The sequence below is a fragment of the Paroedura picta genome, chromosome 1 (assembly GCF_049243985.1).
Source record: "Paroedura picta isolate Pp20150507F chromosome 1, Ppicta_v3.0, whole genome shotgun sequence".
NCBI classification, from domain to species: Eukaryota; Metazoa; Chordata; class Lepidosauria; order Squamata; family Gekkonidae; genus Paroedura; species Paroedura picta.
The window spans coordinates 198011122-198031677 of NC_135369.1; the positions used below are offsets into that span (position 1 = coordinate 198011122).

General features: G+C 47.0%; 1 long non-coding RNA gene across 1 annotated transcript in view; it reads left to right on the forward strand.

Annotated features, from left to right (window-relative positions):
- Nucleotides 1-15271, forward strand: part of LOC143826950 (uncharacterized) — a 43404-nt gene extending 28133 nt beyond the window's left edge. Inside the window, exons 2-4 of the long non-coding RNA XR_013227154.1 lie at nt 5960-6054; nt 11854-11928; nt 14731-15271. This is a non-coding gene — a long non-coding RNA (uncharacterized LOC143826950). The remainder of the gene's footprint in view (nt 1-5959; nt 6055-11853; nt 11929-14730) is intronic.
- The last annotated feature ends 5285 nt before the right edge of the window (nt 15272-20556 follow it).

Here is a 20556-nt window from a genome sequence, read left to right on the forward strand (position 1 = left end):
TATTTTTATACAGTTCCTTTTATTCTATTTTACTGTTTGTAAATCTGTATTTTATATTTTGTAAAGGCTATGTACAAATAAACGTATCTATCTAACTTAGGCAGATTGTGGGTGGGCAGGAAGGGATGTGCTAGTTTTGTGGCCCCTCCTTGCATACCTAGGAAATTGCTGCTGTGGAATGGTAGGTGGATTTCCTCCAGGCCAGGCTGGATTTTGGAGACTTTTGGTGTGTGTGGGGGGGGGCGGGGGGGGAGAGGATCATTTGGGCATGAAATTGGGGTGACTGTGGGGTAGGCAGGTAGTTGTGAATTCCTGCATTGTGCAGGGGGTTGGACTAGATGACCCTGGAGGTCCCTTCCAACTCTATGATTCTGTGCTTCTAAGTAGGAGTGATAGCTCTGGAGGCCAGGGGATAGGAGAACCACAGCACAGTGTGCACTGCAATGTTGCTTCCTGAAAAAAATTGGAAGTGAGTAAAGTAGCTCTAGGAATCTCTGAAAGCTATTGTAAAACCATAGAGCAACCTGTTTTACCACCGAGAAACCTCTGAAACATTCTTCAGGCTTTGAGAAGCCCCAGAAGTGGCACAGTCATGGAGAATATGGTTGGGAAGCAGAGCTGTGGACATTCCTACCTTGGGCCCCTCCCCTTCAGACCCATCACTGGCCATTCGGGGAGGGGGGTCATGTCACCTGAAGAAAGGTTTAACCAATTATATAATTAACTCCCATCCATTTGGGAAGCCCTTTTAGGACGTTCAAGAAACCTCTGGGATTCAGGAAAGCCTGCTTGAGAAAGCCTTGAGTCTCCAGCAGTTCCCAGAGCTGCTCTGAGCCACTTGGGGCTTTTCACTGGAAGTGATGTAGTAGCAGGCACAGCATTTGCTCCCCCCAACCTTGTTGCTGCTCAGGGTTGGACAGCATGCAATGGAGGCTGACTGTAATAGACCAGCTGTCTTCTGGTCACTTAGCAATTGGACTGGCTGTCCTTTCCAAGTGCCTGCCTCTGCACAGGCTGCCTTCGCAGGCTCAGCTATACCAACAGACAGGTTAGCCTTCCTGGAAGCAGCTTTGTCTTCCTCCCAAGGGCTGAAGCTCCCAACTGTACAGAGCCTATTCCCAGATTGCTTTGCCCAGATCAGTGTAAGTCCATATGGTTCTAAGTTCCATTGTCCATTTCAAGATGGTTTCCACCCATTGAAAAAAAGAAGAAGGAAAAGAACTGTACCCGCTTTTTACTACCCAAAGGAGTCTCAAAGCAGCTTACAATCGCCTACCCTTCCTCCCTTCTCAACAGGCGCCCTGTGAGGTAAGTGGGGATGAGAGAGCTCTGAGGGACCTGTGATTGGCCCAAGGTCACCCAACTGGCTGTACATGGAGGAGGAGTGAGGAATAAAATCTGGTTGTCCAGATCAGAGGTCACCAGTTTTCACCACTGCACCAAGAAATTGTATCACTATTACAGGAGCCCAAACCTTTTAAAGCTGCGAGTATCTTTGGAATTCTGACACAGTGTGCTGGATGCAGCCAAAAAATGGCTGCCCCAGGAGGTGGAGAAGGTAACTGTGGTCCCCACAGTGACGATCTTTGTACTGCGGTGGCAGTTGGTGTGAAAGTAAAGTTTTAAAAAACCTATACAGGAAATCAGATGTCCAACCGCCAATTGGAAGCCTTGTTGGCTAAAAGCCCAACTTGACCCACCAAGATTTAAAAAACACTCAGTGGGCACCACGTTGGGGACCCTTGAAATTCATAGAATCATAGACTCATAGAATCATAGAGTTGGAAGGGGCTATACAGGCCATCTAGTCCAACCCCCTGCTCAATGCAGGATCAGCCCAAAGCATCCTAAAGCATCCAAGAAAAGTGTGTATCCAACCTTTGCTTGAAGACTGCCAGTGAGGGGGAGCTCATCACCTCCTTAGGCAGCCTGTTCCACTGCTGAACTACTCTGTGAAAAATTTTTTCCTGATATCTAGCCTATATCGTTGTACTTGTAGTTTAAACCCACTACTGTGTGTCCTCTCCTCTGCAGCCAAGAGAAACAGCATCCTGCCCTCCTCCAAGTGACACCCATTCAAATACTTAAAGAGAGCTATCATGTCCCCTCTCAACCTCCTTTTCTCCAGGCTGAACATTCCCAAGTCCCTCAACCCTGTCTCTATCTTCCGGAGTATTTGCCAGTCCTCCCAATTTGCTGTCATCTTCAAACTTGATGAGTAGTCCCTCCACCCCCTCATCTAGATCATTAATAAGTACGTTAAAAAGTACCAGGCCGAGCACCGAGCCCTGAGGTACCCCGCTACTCACCTCTCTCCAGTCTGATGAAACACCATTGACAACAACTCTTTGAGTGCGGTTCTCTAACCAATTCCCTATCCACTTAACTATCTGAAAATCCAGATTGCAGTCCTTCAATTTATCCATCAGAACATCATGGGGAACCTTGTCAAAAGCTTTACTAAAATCCAAGTAAACGACATCAACCGAATTTCCCCGATCCAGCAAATCTGTTACTTGGTCAAAAAAGGAAACCAGGTTGGTCTGACAGGACCTGTTGGAGACAAATCCATGCTGACTTCCTTGGATCATCAAATTGTCCTCCAGATGTTTGCAGATCGCTCCCTTTAATATCTGCTCCATTATCTTCCCCACAACAGAGGTCAGACTCACTGGTCTGTAGTTTCCCGGGTAATCCTTCTTCCCTTTTTTGAAGATCGGAATAACGTTTGCTCTCTTCCAGTCCTCCGGGACATCTCCAGTCCTTAAAGAGGTCCCGAAGATGATGGACAAGGGCTGTGCAAGTTCTCTGGAAAGTTCTTTGAGCACTCTTGGGTGCATTTCATCCGGACCAGGGGATTTGAACTCATCCAGTGCAGCTAAATTCCTCTTGACAACCTCTCTATCCATGTTAACCTGCCACCCAGACACAATCCTTTGGCTACTGCCATCTCTAGATGTGCCTAAATCCTTTGACCTGTGGGAAAAAAACTGATGTAAAATAGGCACTAAGCCTTTCTGCTTTCTCTGCATCTTCCGTTAGAGTTTGTCCATCCGCACCCAACAGTTGGCCTATTGCCTCCTTTACTTTACGTTTGCTCCTCACATAACTCAAAAATCTTTTCTTGTTACAATGGGCTTCCCTGGCCAATCTTAGCTCACTCTCATCTTTGGCCTTTCTGATGATTGATCTACAGTGCCTAGTAACCTGTAGGTACTCTTCTTTAGAGCTCTGTCCTTCCCTCCATTTCCTGAACATTTTCCTTTTCTTGCTTAGTTCCTCTTGAAGTTCTCTGTTCATCCAAATAGGCTTCTTAGAGTTCCTGCAGTGTTTTCGTCTTTCTGGGATAATCATTGATTGAGAATGCAATAGCTCTTGTTTGAGTAGCGCCCACCCTTCACATGCTCCCTTCCCTTCCAGCATTCTCGTCCATGGTATGACACTCATCATGTCTCTGAGTTTATTAAAGTTTGCCCTACGAAAATCCAACATCCGCGTCTGGCTACAAGCTTCCTTGGCTCCCCATCTCAAAAGGAATTCTATGAAGACATGGTCACTTCCCCCTAGGGTCCCCACCTCCTTCACCTCATCCACCAACTCTTGCCTGTTGCTCAGTATTAAGTCCGGTATGGCTGAACCTCTTGTGGGTTCATCTACCATTTGATAAACGAAATTGTCAGCCAGGCAGGTCAGAAAGTTGCATGACTGAGGATGCTTCGCAGAGTTTGTTTCCCAGTACACCTCTGGGAAATTTAAGTCACCCATGATGACATGCCGCTTGGATATTTTCTCAAGCTGCTCACAAAGTGCAGCATCCACATCCTCTCGTTGGTCAGGCGGTCGGTAGCAGAGACCAACCACCACACTGTTTGTTTTCCCCTCGCTTATTTTCACCCAGATGCTTTCCACTGTAGATATGCTCTCCTTCACTAGAATTTCCTGACAGGTAAGCCCTTTCCTCACATACAGTGCCACTCCTCCACCTCTTCGATATATTCTGTTTTTTCTGAACAATTCATATCCATCCACCATTACATTCCAGTCATGAGAATCATTCCACCAATTCAGCGTCTCTTTGACCACAATCAGCATGGTAATTGTATCTAGAGAATACGGGCCCTGTTTCCTGGTTTTGAAAGGCCACTTTTAATTTTTGAGAACTCCAGTTATTGAAGAAAAGTCTGCATGTTAAAACTGCAATCAGCAAGTAATTTGGTGAAGTCAGCAAGTAATTTGGTGAAGAGCTATTGCTAAGCTATTAAAGCAGCTAAGTTGCACTTTTGCCCTCACTAGTGGCATCAAGTGGTCACTGGTGACCTTGCAGTGGAAAAATCCTGAGCACATGCTCTGGGGATTTCTCTGTTTAAGGGCTCTCACTCACTTCCTGTTTCTTCAGGAAGAGAAGCTCCATGTGCTTTGCAGAAGCAAGCAGCCTCCATTAGGCTCATGGCTTTCTCCATCTACTCATGTGGGGGGGGGGAGTCTTGCCATGTGCTGCTTTTGTAACTATTGTTCAAGCAGTTGTACTCTACTTCAGTAAGGAGACTGAAGCAGATGAATATTATATATATTTGTAAATAATCTTTCCAATAAAGATTACTCTGTTTTAAACCTCAAAGCACTGTGAATCCATGACTACATACGTTCAAAACACAGTTACACAGTAGCTCTAATTTTCTGGAGATATTCAGGATCAAGCTGAATCCAAAAGTTCCAACAATGCATAAATACATCTCAGTGTTTATTGCAACTATGTAAAATCATCCATACCCCCCCCCCCCTGCAGAGCACTAAAGTCCAAAACTGCAAGCCTTGTTTGGACGGCTTATCCTTGCTTTAATGCTGGGAGCAGGAGGGATTCTAGTGTTGGCGTTTCCGTATGTCCTCTGCATCATCAACGCAGCAGTTCCCCATTCCATTGTTGCATCGGCCTACGTAGACTTCCACCGGATGGCAGAGAGTATGTCGGCAAACCCCCTTCAGTCTTCGACATCGTTCTGTGCCTTTAAAGAGAAAGGGAGAGACGTTGTGACCTGCACATTTCCAGAATCCCAAGATGTACACACATGCTGATGGCGATGTTTAACAGATGTGGTTGTTTATGTTCCTAAAGATGGCATGGTCTTTAGGTGCCAACCTGAAAACTGGGGAAATCAGCAACCACCTGTATATGTTGGGGTTGCCAGGTCCCCATGGCCACCAGCAGGGGATGGAGATGCCAGATCCAGGATGAGAAACTCCTAGAGATTTGTGGAGGGAGCGCAGGGAGCTCACTGGGGTGCAATGCCAGAGAATCCACCCTCCAAATCATCCATTTTCTCCAGGCGAACTGATAGATTGAAATCTCAAGGGATTCCCACCTGGAGACTGGCATCCCTAATGCATGTGCTTTCTTCATTGTGGCTCCTGCCTTGTGGAATGGCCTGCCCAAGGAAGTCAGGAGTGTTGGAGTGGGCATGTTTAGATGCTGGGGGCACTACATCACTCTTAAGTGTTTATAGGTGTTTTCTCCTTGAATGGGATGCCTCTCCTTGTCTTTACCTGAGAGCTGTCCTTTGACTCCCTCTCTCCCTTTGTCCTCTCCCCCTCACTACATGGCCTTCCATGGAGACACTCATCTCTGCAGGCCTCTCCTGTAGAAACAATGCCCTCAAACTGCCACACACGTGCGGACAGACAAGCTGGTCATTTGTGAGAGGGAAAGGACTCTTGATTAGGTTTCTCTTGCTCTCCTTTTGATTGCATTCTCAGTGTCAACCAGCTCTACTAGAATAAATATAAGTTTACCTTTTTTGCAATATACTTCTTGGAAGATTTATGTGCTTGCACTCAGTACCACATTTCTGTGACTGGGCGAAACTCTGCTATATTAACCAAGTATCCCAACAAGGAAAGCTCCCACTTTTCTGGCTTTCCACAAATGAAGCAAAACTGAAATGTTGAGGGTTCTTCTGCGCAGGTAACAAGGTCACATTACACGAAACGGATTTACAGTCTTGGCTGGATCAATGAGAAGGAACTATGGTCGATACTGCTGCATGGAGCGTATTGCAGGTAGGATCCTGTTCATGTAATTTCTGTGCCACTTAGAATGCCATGGAAAGATTTTGGTGTTGCTTCTGCTCTCCCTGGTGGTTTCAGACCTCAAAGTGCTGAATGCATTTTGTTGAGTGTACCGGCTACTTATGTGTAAGCCTCCAAAAGAAGTTTAGAATGAAGCTTGAGTCCAGTGGCACCTTTAAAGCCGACAAAGCTTTAAGGCCCGACAAAGGTGTGCCTTCAGTGTGCAGGGACACTTCTTCAGATAGAAAAGTTTCTACCCAGAATGAAACTTCGTTGGTTGTAAAGATGCCATTGGACTCAGACTGAGTTCTGTTATGTCAGACCAACATGGCTACTTACTTGAATCTAAATCAGTGGTCCTCAACCTTCCTAATGCAGTGACCCTTTAATACAGCTCCTCATGTTGTGGGGACCCCCAACCATAAAATTATGCAAGTGCTCTTTCACAGAAATTAAACCCAAACTGACCAATGGTGTGAAGATCCATTGTTCAGGATTGAATATAATTTCCACCCAGGGTTTCTCAGTTCAGTTCTGCCTCTTGTCCCACCATGTCGATCTCACTCTTTTCCCCTGCTCCGGACAGATGGCTGCAGAAGGAATAGCAACAGTGATGCCGCCCCTTCCCCCTCCCCCCCGCCGCCGCCAAGCTGCTCACCCTGCCGTTACCTCTGTGAAAGGATCATTCAACCCCCAAAGGGATCCCAACACCTGGGATGAGAATCACTGATCTAATAAATGTACAACTGACCCTAGAAGGTAAGGTCTTTTGGCCAGTCCAGTTCCACCATCCCCGGAAACCAGCTGGCAAAGTCGAGACCTGTCAGGGAGAACTGCTGACAGACATTGTTGATTTGTCCTCTTATTAAAGTGTTGCCTTAATTTCTAATTCTTCTCTAAGTATACAGCAACAATGCTTCTCTCCATGGGGTCCAACCACAGGGCCCGTGTGGATCCATAGAAAATGTCGTGCGCACTGGGAGCTGGTTCCGACGTGAACGTCCACGGCCTGCTGGACTGGATGTTGTAATCTAGCAGCAGGAGTCAATGTCACTTGCCAGATTTTCCCACTTTCTGCTCCCCCTATCAGCTGTTTCTGACCCTAGGAAGGGTCATTCCTGGAGTCGCTGACCCTGCATAGGGTAACAGGATAGTGGATTGGGAGCCTGCAGAAAGAAATCAAACTGCTTCCACTGGCCTCTTCTGTGAACGGCACTCTGCTGATGGTAAAGGGGGCCAGGTCGACTCCTTCCCCTCTCCATTGTCACCTCCACACACATGCGGGGTAACTGCACAGTGCTATTTTGGTGATGCAATTTCCTGTAGCCAGGAGTAGTTGTGGTGTTGAGGAAAAGAGACAGTCTGGACGTTTAGCAATCCCTGTGCAGGTCTTGCACTAGATCTGAGGGCCATTCCGCACTCGTTCAAAATTGCACAATGGTTGCAAATTGAAATCGCTACTGTTTTGCTGTTATGCACAATGTCGTTGACAATCTGCCACACTCCTGAAACCGATCCACAAAAAGCGCTTCGTTGTAGCGCTTTCAGGGAAATCCCAAAAAGTGGATTCACCCTCCGGAAAGTGCTACACTCTTGCAACCAATCTGCAACACTAGCGGGAAAGTTCTGTGCGTTACCATTGTTGCGGTTTCTGCAAAGTCCCTCCCCCTAGCTCTCTCCTCTGATCTTCTGGCGAAGCGATCGCCATTTTTTTTTCTCGGAGCAAGCGGAGATCAACGCACCGGCGAGACTTCGTTTACCCAGCGAGGCTTCCCCGGCTGCAGTCCCGGCTACTGTTTAAAGTCACCAAGCACCAAGCAACACACAGCCCCATTTGCTAGTTTATTTTCCCTTTATTTTTCACTCAATTTTCAGTCGAAAATTGCGCCCGTGCGGGCGGGGGGGGTTCACTCGGGGGGAGCATGGCAATGATGAAATGGCAGCTCAAACACCACCTGCTAGCTAGATGGGTCTCTCCGTTGCAACGAATCAACGCAGATTCGTTGCAACGTGTGTGTGTGATTTTTAAACCTTTCTTAAAGGGAAAGGGGCTTTTTGGGAGCATGATAACGGCTGCCCATTGGCTGCTTGACGGCCAGGGGCGGGACAAAGCTCGGCAATATCGCTTCCTGGCTAGCGATCTTTGCCGAGACCGGAAACCTGTGGGAAACGATAGAAACGCAACTGGATTCCACCTCAAAGGTAGGTATGCATAACGAATTCCACTATTTAAAATGGCGTTTTTTTGTTCTGCAACCAATTTGCTACATAGATCCTGGTGCGGAACGGCCCTGAGCATTAACAGCTGCAGCATTAACAGGCAAGCTGCTCATGTCAAGACCATATAGCTTTTAGAAGAAGAAGAAGAAGAAGAAGAAGAAGAAGAAGAAGAAGAAGAAGAAGAAGAAGAAGAAGAAGAAGAAGAAGAAGAAGAAGAAGAAGAAGAAGAAGAAGAAGACTTGGTTCTTAGATGCTGCTTTTCTCTACCCAAAGGAGTCTCAAAGCAGCTTACATTTGCCTTCCCTTTCCTCTCCCCACAACAGACACCCTGTGAGGGAGGGGAGGCTGAGAGAGCCCTGATATCACTGACTAACAGCTTTACCTATGCTGTGGCGAACCTAAGGCCACCCAGCTGGCTGCATGTGGGGGAGTGCAGAATTGAACCCGGCTCACTAGATTAGAAGTCCGTACTCCTAAACACTACAACAAGCTGGTGTACCTTTTATATCAGCTGATATCAACTTGCAGAAAACATTTTTTCATGGAAGTATTCCCCTACTAGTAGAAGAGGAGGTCTTTAAACCCCACTTTTCTCTGCTTTCTGGAGTCTCAAAGCAGCTTACAATCACCTTCCCTTCTCCCCTGAGCAGGCATCTTGCAAGTTGAGACATGTCATTGAGATAATCTTATTTTCATGGCAGTGGCACAAAACGTAGCAAGCTGAATTGTCACTTGAGTGCTCTCATTGCTTAACAGCCTCTTTGCTTGTTCTGCATCTGAAGATCCTGGGAACCTTTTAAGTAACGGGTTGAACAATTTGCTTCAAATATCTGCATAGGCAGAACATTGGAAAAGTAGGTATTCTCTAGTTTCAATCTGGCCACTACCACAAAAACACTGTCTCCGTGAGAAGGGGATATTCTTATACTGGCCCTCGAATAAAGCTGGAGGGCATAACCGAGCATCTAGCGTGGGTAAATGCCCTTCTTTGCTTATCTGTTACTAACAAAGACAGATAAGCCTCAGGTCACTCAGTAGACGTCATGTGAAGAAGAGGAGTTCGTTTTCATCTTTCTCTATCCAAAGGAGTCTCAGAGTGACTTACAATAACTTTTCCCTTCCTGTCCCCACAACTGTCACCTTGTTAGGCAGGTGGGGATGAGTAAGTTCTGAGAGAACTGTGTCTGGCCCAAGGTCACCCAGCAGGTTTTGTGTGGAGTCAAACCCGACTCTCCGGACGGGAGTCCGTCTCCCTTAACCGTGACACCACACTGGCTCTTGTAAATAACTTCTAGGCAACTATTTCTAGCAAAAAAAGATCCTAAAAATGAAACTCTCAAACTGCTTTGGCCTGAGATTTACTTTCAACAACATTTCTTGTCAGTGCAGCATGTAAGTCTTGCTGGGAACCTGTGTATTACTTGGTGTGGCGAAAGGGTCCCTGATCCATTGGGTCTGCGACAGCCTTAATGTCCCATGTTGTCCTGGTCATATCTTTCCTTTTATGCTCAGCATAAAGCTCTCAAACTGAGAGGCACTCTGGCAACATGGCAGAGCCTCTGCTTGTCACACAGAAGTTTCCAGATTCAGTTCCTGGCATCTCCAGTTCAAAGAAGGGATCCATTTGTAGGTGATGTGAAAGACCTCCACATGAAACGCTGGAGAGCTGCTGCCAATCTGGGTAGACAACACAGGCCGAGATGGACTGATGGTCAAAGTCTGCATAAAGCAGCTTCATGCGTTAGAGCAGGGGTAGTCAACCTGTGGTCCTCCAGATGTCCATGGACTACAGTTCCCATGAGCCCCTGCCAGCAAATGCTGGCAGGGTCTCATGGGAATTGTAGTCCATGGACATCTGGAGGACCACAGGTTGACTACCCCAGCACTAGAGAAAACCGGATTTGGGTCCCCACTCCTCCTCCACATGCAGCCAGCTGGGTGACCTTGAGCCAGTTACAGTTCCCTTAGAACTATTCTTGCCAAGCAGCTCTCTTAGAGCTCTCTCAGCCCCATCTATCTCACAGGGTTTCTGTGGTGGGGAAAGGTGTTTGTAAGCTGCTTTGGAACACCTTAGGGTGGTGAAAAGCGGGCTATAAAAAGCCAGCTCTTTTTCTTCATGGGATGCCCTTGACTTCTAGAATCATTTCCTCTACAAAGTGGGAGAGGTGGGGCTGGTTTTGATTAATCAAACTAAGGGAGTCAAAGCAGCTCTCAGGGGCATTTGGGAATTGCAGCAGGAGGGAGGTAACAAGAAAACTTTGTTCTGCGTGCAGAAATCCTTCCACCCACGGCAAAGTTCCAAAGAATCTAAGCCAATATAGTCAATAGATTACTGCAGGAAAAAATTCCTCACTGCATAGAGGTTAAATGTCTATGGGATGCTTACCTGACTTATCCAGATAGGCAGGGTGGAACAGTAACAATACAAGCAGAAAGAGGGGCATGAACTTCATGCTGGCTGAGTCAGGGGTAGAACTGATTTCACCCTGGAGAAGAAAGCAGCCAAGTTCAAATCAAGCAGAGATTCTTAAATATGGGCGCCCTCCTGTCAACCCAAACCAGAATAATTTCATTGTTACTGGAGCTACCATCCCCATAACAGCATTGTGACATTTTAGTTGGTACTTCTTGGGTATCAGCTGTACCAAAAGACATGGGTTGGATCCAAACAATTCTTCCAGTGGTGGCAGCGGGGTCCCCTTTGACAGCCAAAAGAGCAATGCTTGGATCAGGGGCTGTCAAGAAACTGGCCTCCTTAGACAGGCTTTTGTTAATCTTTTTGTGACCCTCCCCTAAGTTGACCAAGCGTCCCGATAATGGTGGGACACTCCCGACTTTGGCATAAAAGTCCTGCATCCCAGCAGTGTTCAAATGTCCTACTTCCTTGCTGCCGCCGCCACCTACCTCTTGCTGCAGCCCCTTAAGACTGCAGGGCCGCCAGTCAGAGGCCCGCCCTTGGCCCCCACCTGACCTGCATCTACGGAGGCCACGCAGGTGGGAAACCGACGGGCTTGCAGGAGGCGTGCTTGGGAGGAGACGGTGATCCCAATTGGAGGGAGGCAGGGAGGGCCGCCCCTGCTGCCCGCACGACCTTCGGGCTGAGCTGGCCCCCTTCTGGGCTAGCCCCCTTATCTCCGTTCAAATCTGGTCATTTACCCTCCCCCCCCCAAAGGGGGGGGACCAACCCTATATCAGAAAGTTGACCAAAAAGGTTGAGACAAAAAAAAAACCCAAAACCAAAACAACTAAGTATGTGGTGGTCAGAAGAGGGGACTGGCAAATCTCAAGCAGTTTAACTTAAATTCTCAGAGAAAGAAGCTTTCAATTTTTTTAGGCCTCAGCCTGAACAATTGTTTTAATTGTATAAGAAAGGTAGCTAAAAAGGCTGAGAGGGAAAAAAACAACCTAGGGTAATATGCAAAACATATTATTTAATTCAACATTCAAATGTGCCGAAATATCTTTTAAAAACCACATTCCTGAGGTTTTGCATATAAGTACCTATGTCTAATATAAAGACAAATATTTAATGTACAGGGAAAATGTTCTGTGTCTTTACTCTGCCAACAGGAGTTCTGGTTGCCCAGATTAAGCTCATCTCTGCTTCAAGGTAGAAAGTTCGCCAGATGCTCTTGGCATGAGAAGGTAAGAACAAAGGGGCAAAGATGGCCACAACTGTGGTGGCTCAGAGTGAGGAATTACCTCATGTAGAAGGAACAAATAAAGATGAACCTATTTGAAGCTGGACCATACAATAATGTATTCCACAATCCTTGGCCAGGAGATGGGAACTGGGATGACCAGAAGACATGAGACTCCCAGGATCAGAAAGCCAGAGATTTGATAATAGAGCTTAACCATAGGGATATTTTGAGAATGTTAAACATGTCTACCACCAAGAGCCTCTTGTGGCGCAGAGTGGTAAGGCAGCAGAAATGCTGTCTGAAGCTGTCTGCCCATGAGTCTGGGAGTTCGATCCCAGCAGCCGGCTCAAGGTTGACTCAGCCTTCCATCCTTCCGAGGTCGGTAAAATGAGTACCCAGCATGCTGGGGGGTAAACGGTAATGACTGGGGAAGGCACTGGCAAACCACCCCGTATTGAGTCTGCCATGAAAACGCTAGAGGACGTCACCCCAAGGGTCAGACATGACATCCCAAGGGTCAGACATGGCTTGCACAGGGGATACCTTTACCTTTACCTTTACCACCAAAGCTTGAAAGACTTTACATTAGCTCATTAAAAAATCAAATGTATCTGCGAAAGACGTTATTCAGTAGCAGGGTCACGGTTTAATTGTGCCATTGTTAAGCTCGCCAGAATCCTTCAAAAATGTGTGGTCTCTCAGACTGAACCTAAAAATAACCCATCCCTCATAAAAGTTTTAAATCTACTAGAGGGAGGTTATAAGAACAGACTCTTTGAAAGGGAATAGCAGCCAAATGCAGCTCAACTAGCCCTGAATGTGAATAAGAAAGGAGTGATTTGTTATCTCTGGGGAGGACCTGGCCATGTTAAGAAAAACTACACCGCTTCCAAACACAGAGCTGCCATTCCAGAAGACAGAATCAGAAAAGCATAAAAAAAGCCAAATCTTTACAAAAATGCTATATACCAGTGGTCCCCAACCTTTCTGAGGTTGGGGACCGGCAGGGCATTGGGGCGCGGCACGCGGCACGCGCGGGCCACGCCCATGCATCGGCCGCACCCGCGGGCCACGCCCGCGCGTCGGGCCGCGCCCGCGGGCCGCGCCCCCGCACCGGACCGCGCCCGCGAGCCGCACCCGCACATCGGGCCGCGCCCGCGAGCCGCACCCGCACAGGCGTGGCCCGGCCCCGATTCCTTCTCCCCGCCCTCCCGCAGTAAGAAGCTTCCCGGGCCGCAAGCTTGCAGCCTGGGAAATTTTTTACTGCGGGGGGGCGGGGAGAGGGAGCCGCGGCCCGGCACCATGGCCTTTGTGGCCCGGTACCGGGCCGCGGCCCGCAGGTTGGGGACCACTGCTATATACTATCACCTATATACTATTACATCATGTTTCCAAAAGTGACGTGTGGATAGTAGACAGTGGAGTCTCAGCCAACATGAGTCTTCATAAATATCTTTTTGAAACATTGGATGAACAAAGGAAAGAATCCTTGAGTCTAGTGGATGGAAATTTAGTGACAGCTGAAGAGGTTGAAGGACTTGTAAAATGCATGCTAACAGAGAAACTGAAGCGATCTTAGTCACAGATTAGCTTTATGTACCTAAAGGTAAAGGTAAAGGTATCGGGTAACGCCCTCCGGCGTTTTCTTGGCAGACTCAGTACGGGGTGGTTTGCCAGTGCCTTCCCCAGTCATTACCGTTTACCCCCCAGCAAGCTGGGTACTCAATTCACCGACCTCGGAAGGATGGAAGGCTGAGTCAACTTTGAGCTGGCTGCTGGGATCGAACTCCCAGCCTCATGGGCCGAACTTCAGACTGCATGTCTGCTGCCTTACCACTCTGTGCCACAAGAGGCTCTTTTTATGTACCTAGTCTTGCAAGTAATCTTATTTCTATCAGAGCTCTTACAAGAAAGGACATGACTATAATTAAAAGTGTTATATAAAACTAAGAAGCTTATTGCCACAGGCAAGACACATTAGGATTTGTATGTTCTTGATACTTGCATGCAGAGAACACACCTTACAAAGCAATGTGATCACAAGGATCCCTCCTTAAAGTGGCACAGGCATTTGGGTCACAGAGATCATTATGCAATTAGCGATCTTGAAAGCCAGAATTTAACTAAAGTCATGCAAATAAGCAAATATATTGCTGAAAACAGGTGTGTGTGTTGTATAAGAGATAAGGGAACCAGTTCCAGGTTTAAGACACAGTATATAGCACAAACGAGACACGGTGCCCTCTGGAACTGACATGCAGTGATGCTTGTGGCCCAATGAAGACATCAACCCTTAGTGGAAACAGACATATTTTGGGTTTCATTGCTATTAAAAAATCACTGACAGAACTGCCTCAAGGCAAGATGGCAGGAGGATGCAAGTGAATCATCAAAACCAAGCATGTTGCAGAAGGGGAAATGGACATACAAAGCCAGATTGGTTGCTAAAGAATATTCTCAGAAGTATGGAGAAGACTGTGATGAAACCTTTGCACCAGTGGTGAGACAAACTTTAATAAGAATGCTCTCGAACATAGCAGCAAGAAAGATACATGTGGAGCATCTGGACATAGACTGACATAAATACTGCTTTTCTGTATGGAGAAAAAGAAGATGTCTACATGGAACGGCCCCCAGGATTTGAACAGTCCAAAGACAAGCAACTCATGTGTAAGGTGAAAAAGAGCATATAGGGACTGAAACAGGCTGTGAGATACTAGAATGAGGAACTTAATAATATTCTAACCTCTGCACTATCAAGTATATTTATTTCTAAACAAACTTTTATTTGCTCTTTAATCAGGTTGTGCACCTTCCTGTGTTATTAACTCTACCAACATGTAACAGCAAATCACCTTTAGACACCTCTTGCCTTCGGTCACCATAAGTCAGCTGCGACTTGATGACCAAAAAGGGGCAGGGGAGAGGAAGAAGAATTTGGGGAAAAATTAAGAACACATATTCACATTAAAAACCATGTAAAATGCCAGGTGGTCCCTTACAAAACTAGATTTTTTCTCTTGCCTGTGGATTTTATTTCTCAAAAGGTCAACATCTCAGATATGATTACAGAACTCACCCTCTCCTCCATAGGGTATCCAGAATCCTAATAATTCCTAAATGGATAAGAATTAAAGTGAAGTGGATTTGTTAATAATGAAGATGCAAATCCTCACCTTAAGTTTTGCTTCTAACACCTGTGGGATGACTCTATACCAACAGGATTTCCCCAAGCAACATGAAACAAGGAATTTGTGTAGAACTGCCGGAACGGGGTGGTATTCCTACCACAGTAATCCCGGCACGTTGTGCGACACCTCCTCACTATCAACTTAGACTCAAAATAGATCCAGAACAGAACTTTCACCACAATACTCCTGTGACATCATCATTGGCTGCATTCCAGCTGGGACTATCCCAACCACTCTGGTTTCTGCAGGGCCTGCAAGATGGAGCTCTTTTGCCAGGAGTTTGTTTCAGGCCGGGATAGTAAAACCAGGGCCTAGTCTGCACACAAAGGATAATGCACTTTCAATGTGCTTTGGCAGCTGGATTTTCCAGTGCAGAACAGGAAAATCTACTTCTAAAGTGCATTGAAAGTGCATTATCTATTGTGTGCAGACTAGGCCCAGGTCTCTCCCCTTTGTAGCCCGTAGCCCTCCCAGTCAAACATTGCCTATGGTCACCTACTAAGGCAATGGCAACTCCTATCAGGAGGGTTGAGGTTTGCATGGGGAATATAGATGGTTGATTATTGCTGCCATTGGTTGAACTGGGGTTTTATTCTGATTTTATGTTTTTATGTAAACCACCATAAACCAGCTGGGCTGAGAGTGGCGGTCTACAAATCTGTAAACTGCTCCGTGGGAGCAGTAAGAATAAAAGAGTAAGGGGTAGGTGGGAGGAGAAAGGGGTGGGGCGAGTCCAGATAAAAACTTGAAGGGGCCAATCAGGAGGTGCGCAGCCCCTTGGCCTGTCCCAGATGCAGCCTCAGACTCTGGGGGAGGGGGGCGCCAGGAGAGGCTTCAGCAGCCCCACAGTGTCTCAGACGCAGCCAGGGACGGGGGGGCAGCTGGGGGAACGGGCCGCTGCTTCCCGGGGGGAGGGAGGGGGCTGGGGATGGCTTCCCCGCGTCCCCAGAGCACTCCCGTGCCCTTCCTAGGCTCCTGAGTGTGCTTGGCGGCGGCGGGGGGCTTCTCACGCCCCTTCACTTGCCCTGCTTCAGAGGGCCTGAAATTGCCGGCGACAGAGAGAAGGCAGACCGACGCCTGACGTGGATGGCCTATCACACCCAGCAGAATTCGGAGACTTCGCTGTGAGGTGGGGGGGGGGGAGCCTACTGTCCTGGAAAGCCACGCCCAGCCCCTGCTGTCCGACTTCCCAGACAGCCAGATTCCCCCCCTCGAGCCAGAGATGCCTGCCCAGAAATCCACAGCATGACACACTCGTCCTGCTTCAGAGGAACAAGGCTGAGCTGCACAAGGAAAGAGAGAAAGCAGGAGATATTTAGACCGACTACAGAGCTCGATGGGCTTTAAGTCCCAGGCGACACTTGCAGATGGGGGCAGGAGAAAGAGAGAGGGCCACTAGGGACTGCCTGTAGGGACTACCTCCCCACCACGCCAACCCTCACCCCTGCTCAGAGAAAACATGCTGCCTCCTCTCCAACTCTCCCTGCCCCTGCTTGGGTCACTGGGGGGGGGGGGCATTGGGCTTTCTCTCTCTCTTTCCATTTCTCTCTTTCCATGTCATTCTCTTCCTGCCTTTCTCCCCCTCTCTTTCTTCCCATATTTCACTCTCTCCTACTCTCTTTCTCATTTTTTCTCCCCATTCTTGCTTCCTTTCCATCTATCTACTTCCCTTTCTCTCACGCTCATTTCTCAAACCAGCGTACGTTGTATTTCAGGCTACGACGGGCTATTAATCTAGTACAATAATAAAATTTTAAAAACCTCTCCCACTTTCACCACAGGCTTCTTTTCTCTTGCTTCCAGATACTTCCTCTTACTCAGGCTTTGATAATTGTTAATATATTTTTAAAAATTTGTCAACTATTGATTATATATTACCATATATGGTCATATTGACCTGCACCCTCCTCCGAAAATGGTCAGTGAAGGGCCTGGAGCGGGATATACACAGCTGTGCTTCCCAAATATATTCAGCATGATTGCGTCACTTCAGAGATTTCTCGAAGCCTGAAGAATGTTTCAGGGGTTTCCCAATGGTAAAAAAGTTGTGAAAGTTTGCTCTAACTGGTTCTGCCCCCATTCTTATTTATTTATTATATTTATCTACCGCCCTCCCCGAAGGCTCAGGGCGGTTCACATAAAACAGAAACCATACAGATAACTTAGTTTAACAATAATAAAGTGATAACAACAAGCAACATGGAACCGTAGAAAAATATGGAAAACATTAACATTAATCCACAACTTAGTACTTTTATTTATTTAGAAAATAAAGAGCTTTATATGGCTCTTCTTTACACAGAAAGTGATTAAAATGTGGAATTCACTGCCAGAGGCTGTAGTGATGGCCACAGGAATGGATTAGGCAGTGGGATTTAAATGGATCAAAGTGGGATGAGGTAGATTAATGAAGAGACGGTCTGTCAGTGGCTACTGTCCAGGGTGACTGAGGGGAACTTCCATATTCAGAGGCAATCAACTTCCAAATCCTAGTGCCCAGAGGCAATATCAGGGGAAGGGTTTGGGTCTCTATGACCTGTTGTTGGCCCTCCTGTAGTTGCCCATAGTATGAAACAGAGGCTAGACTACATGGACCACTGGTCTGACCCAGCAGGGCTCTTCTTATGTTCTTATGTCATAGAACAAAATGTTTTATGTAAACCTCCCAGGAAGGGTGGTATAAAAAATCTAAATAAATAAAAAAATAAAAATAGTAATTCAGAGCATAACAAAGTTTGATTCCAGCATCACCTTTAAGACCCATACAGTTTTATCCACTGTAAAAGCTTTCATGTGCACACACACTTCATCAGTGTGGAATAAAATATTGTTGGTCTTAAAGGTGCCGCAGGAATCAAACTTTGTGTTGCTGCTTGAGACCGAAATGGCTACCCACCCAAAAGTAATTCAGAACATGTTACAACACTCTCACTTGGCTCAGAACACTGGTCACTGAAGCCAAATCAAGCTGCTAAAAGGCACTGAGATCTGAGTCTCCAACCATAAGCCAGGAGCCAGTTCCATCATGGAGACTGCCAGCTCCTCCAGGACCAGCCGACCCCTCAGTCCCCAAGCATGTTATGATTAACTAGCTGCACTTCCATTTTATCTGATAGAACTTCACTTTTTTGGCCCTCATCCGTCCCATCATCAGCCCCAGGACCCTTTTTCAGGACTGTCAGAGACCTGCCTTGGTTCAACATTTTGCTAGGATTATGGCTTAGAGCTCTTTGCTGTGGCCCAAAATATGTCTCTGTGCATACCACGGTGCTGAGCTGTGTTCTACATCAGGGTTAGGACAATGAAATCAGAGTCCGATAGCACCTTTAAGACCAACAAAGCACTCGAAAACTCACACTCTGAATAAATCTTTGTTGGTCTTAAAGGTGCTACTGGACTCTGATTTTATTGTGCTACTTCAGACCAACACGGCGACCCATTTGAATCAGGGTTAGGGGCACAGTGGGAAGGGATGTTGGCAGAGTTCAGGAAATAATCCAATCCATGCTTTGGAGTCTCAGTGAATTTACAGCAATTGGATTTTTGTGAAAAGACATTGACTGCAGGCCACTAATACGACGCAGAGGCTGAACAGCAAGAAGAGAAATTACATGAACTCTAAAGAATGGATGGAGAATGCATGACAGCTCCCCCTTGAGTACCAATCTCCTAGTCTTCCAGCTTTATAGTAACTAGAGACTCTTAGCAGGTTGTTGCTTCTCCAGCCAGCGTGGAGTAGCGGTTAAGAGTGGTAGACTCTAATCTGGCAAGCCAGGTTTGATTCTGCCCTCCTCCTCCATATGGAGCCTGCAGGTTGATCTTGGGCCAATCACAGCTCTCTTAAAGCTGATATTGAAGATCAGTTCTCTTAGAGTTCTCTCAGCCTCATCTATCTCACAGGGTATCTGTTGTGGTAAGAGGAAAGAAAAGTGCTTTGGGATTCCAGGTAGTAAAAAGCAGAATTTAACAAAACAGCTCTTCTCCTCTTCCTCTAACACAGGCAACCATCAAGAGGATTTTGTGTTTGGGGCAAGACTCACAGGCATACCACTTTTAGGTTCACTTATAGCAAAACTCCAGCAGTGAGCTTATGACATATGAGCTGATGCTATAAGATCAGGTGAATCCTAGAGCATCACCAATAACTTTATGACATCACTTGTGACATTTTTGCCAGAAGTGACATCATGTGCCATTCTGCAGCGCTGGCTGTGAAGTAGCCCAGGAGTGTGGCAGGCGTCCTTGGCACACCTCAATCTGTTCTTGAATAACAGTATCTATCAGGGATGGGTGATGCCCGGTTGAAGAGGAGATGCCAGAACATTTTGCTCAGTTCACAGCACTGGTTCTCTGCCCAAGCAACTGAGATCAAATTCTGGGACACAGGCCATGTTGCGGATCCTGGAGGCAGTGAAAGGCATCCCTGTCTCAGGACATTTCAGTTCAGTTGATCACAGCTGTCTAGCCAGTTTGAAAAGGAATACAATAATATTTGTTCACACTATAATTAAGAGTGCAAATCTTTTCAAGAAATTATAATCCAACTAGTTAGTAAAGCGTGCTGAAATGCAACAGGCGCTATGGTTTGACAGGGGTTTTGTGCCTTGCTTGGAAGCTGCCAACCCTAAGAGGTCTCTTTGTGTACAACAGTCTTGACCCAAGTCAGGTTCAAGCACACCCAAGAAGTGTGGAATTCCAGAACAGGAAATTACACCTATCAGGTAACCTTACCTCCTCTCCAGAATGTTTTTTTAAAACCTGAAATAAGCCGAAGGAACTATGTGGATGGTTGGGTGGCTGTGGAGGCATGATACTCTTTTGAGGCCCAACTTTCACAGAATATTTCTAACCTAGGGGTAGCCAACCTCCAGGTGTGGCCTGGAGATTTCCTGGAGTTACTGCTCATCTCCAGACTATAAAGATCAGCTTCTCAGGCAGAAATGGCTGCCTTGTGGGGTGGACTCTGAGGCATAGTACCCTTTTGAAGCCCCACTTGCAATCCCCGCTTTCACTGGGCTTAGCTAGCACAGTCTAGTGATATCTGCCCTTCTGAAGCCTGAGGCCTACTGCTGGCAACTGCAGTCTCTGCTGTTGTCCACAAAGCCAAATCACAGCCTAATAAAACTGGGAAATCGAGTTCCCTCCAAAGTCTTACTGGGTGATTCTGCACAAGTGGTGCCGCTCCACGTTGCTGCTGGTGCAGTGCTGTCAAGCAGTATGCTCTGCAGTGTGCTTTGTCCCCATGGGGGACACATTTCATCACCGGAACATCTCCAGCGCTGAAATGTGTGTCCCCCCCCCAGGGAACGTGGGGAGGTTTTCTTTTGCAGGAAGGGGGGGGGATTCTGCAAAAGGAAAATAAATGTCCCGGTCTACCCCGCAAAGCCGACCGGGACATTTCTTGCCCCTTCTGGGCCACTGTGTGTGTGTGTGTGTGT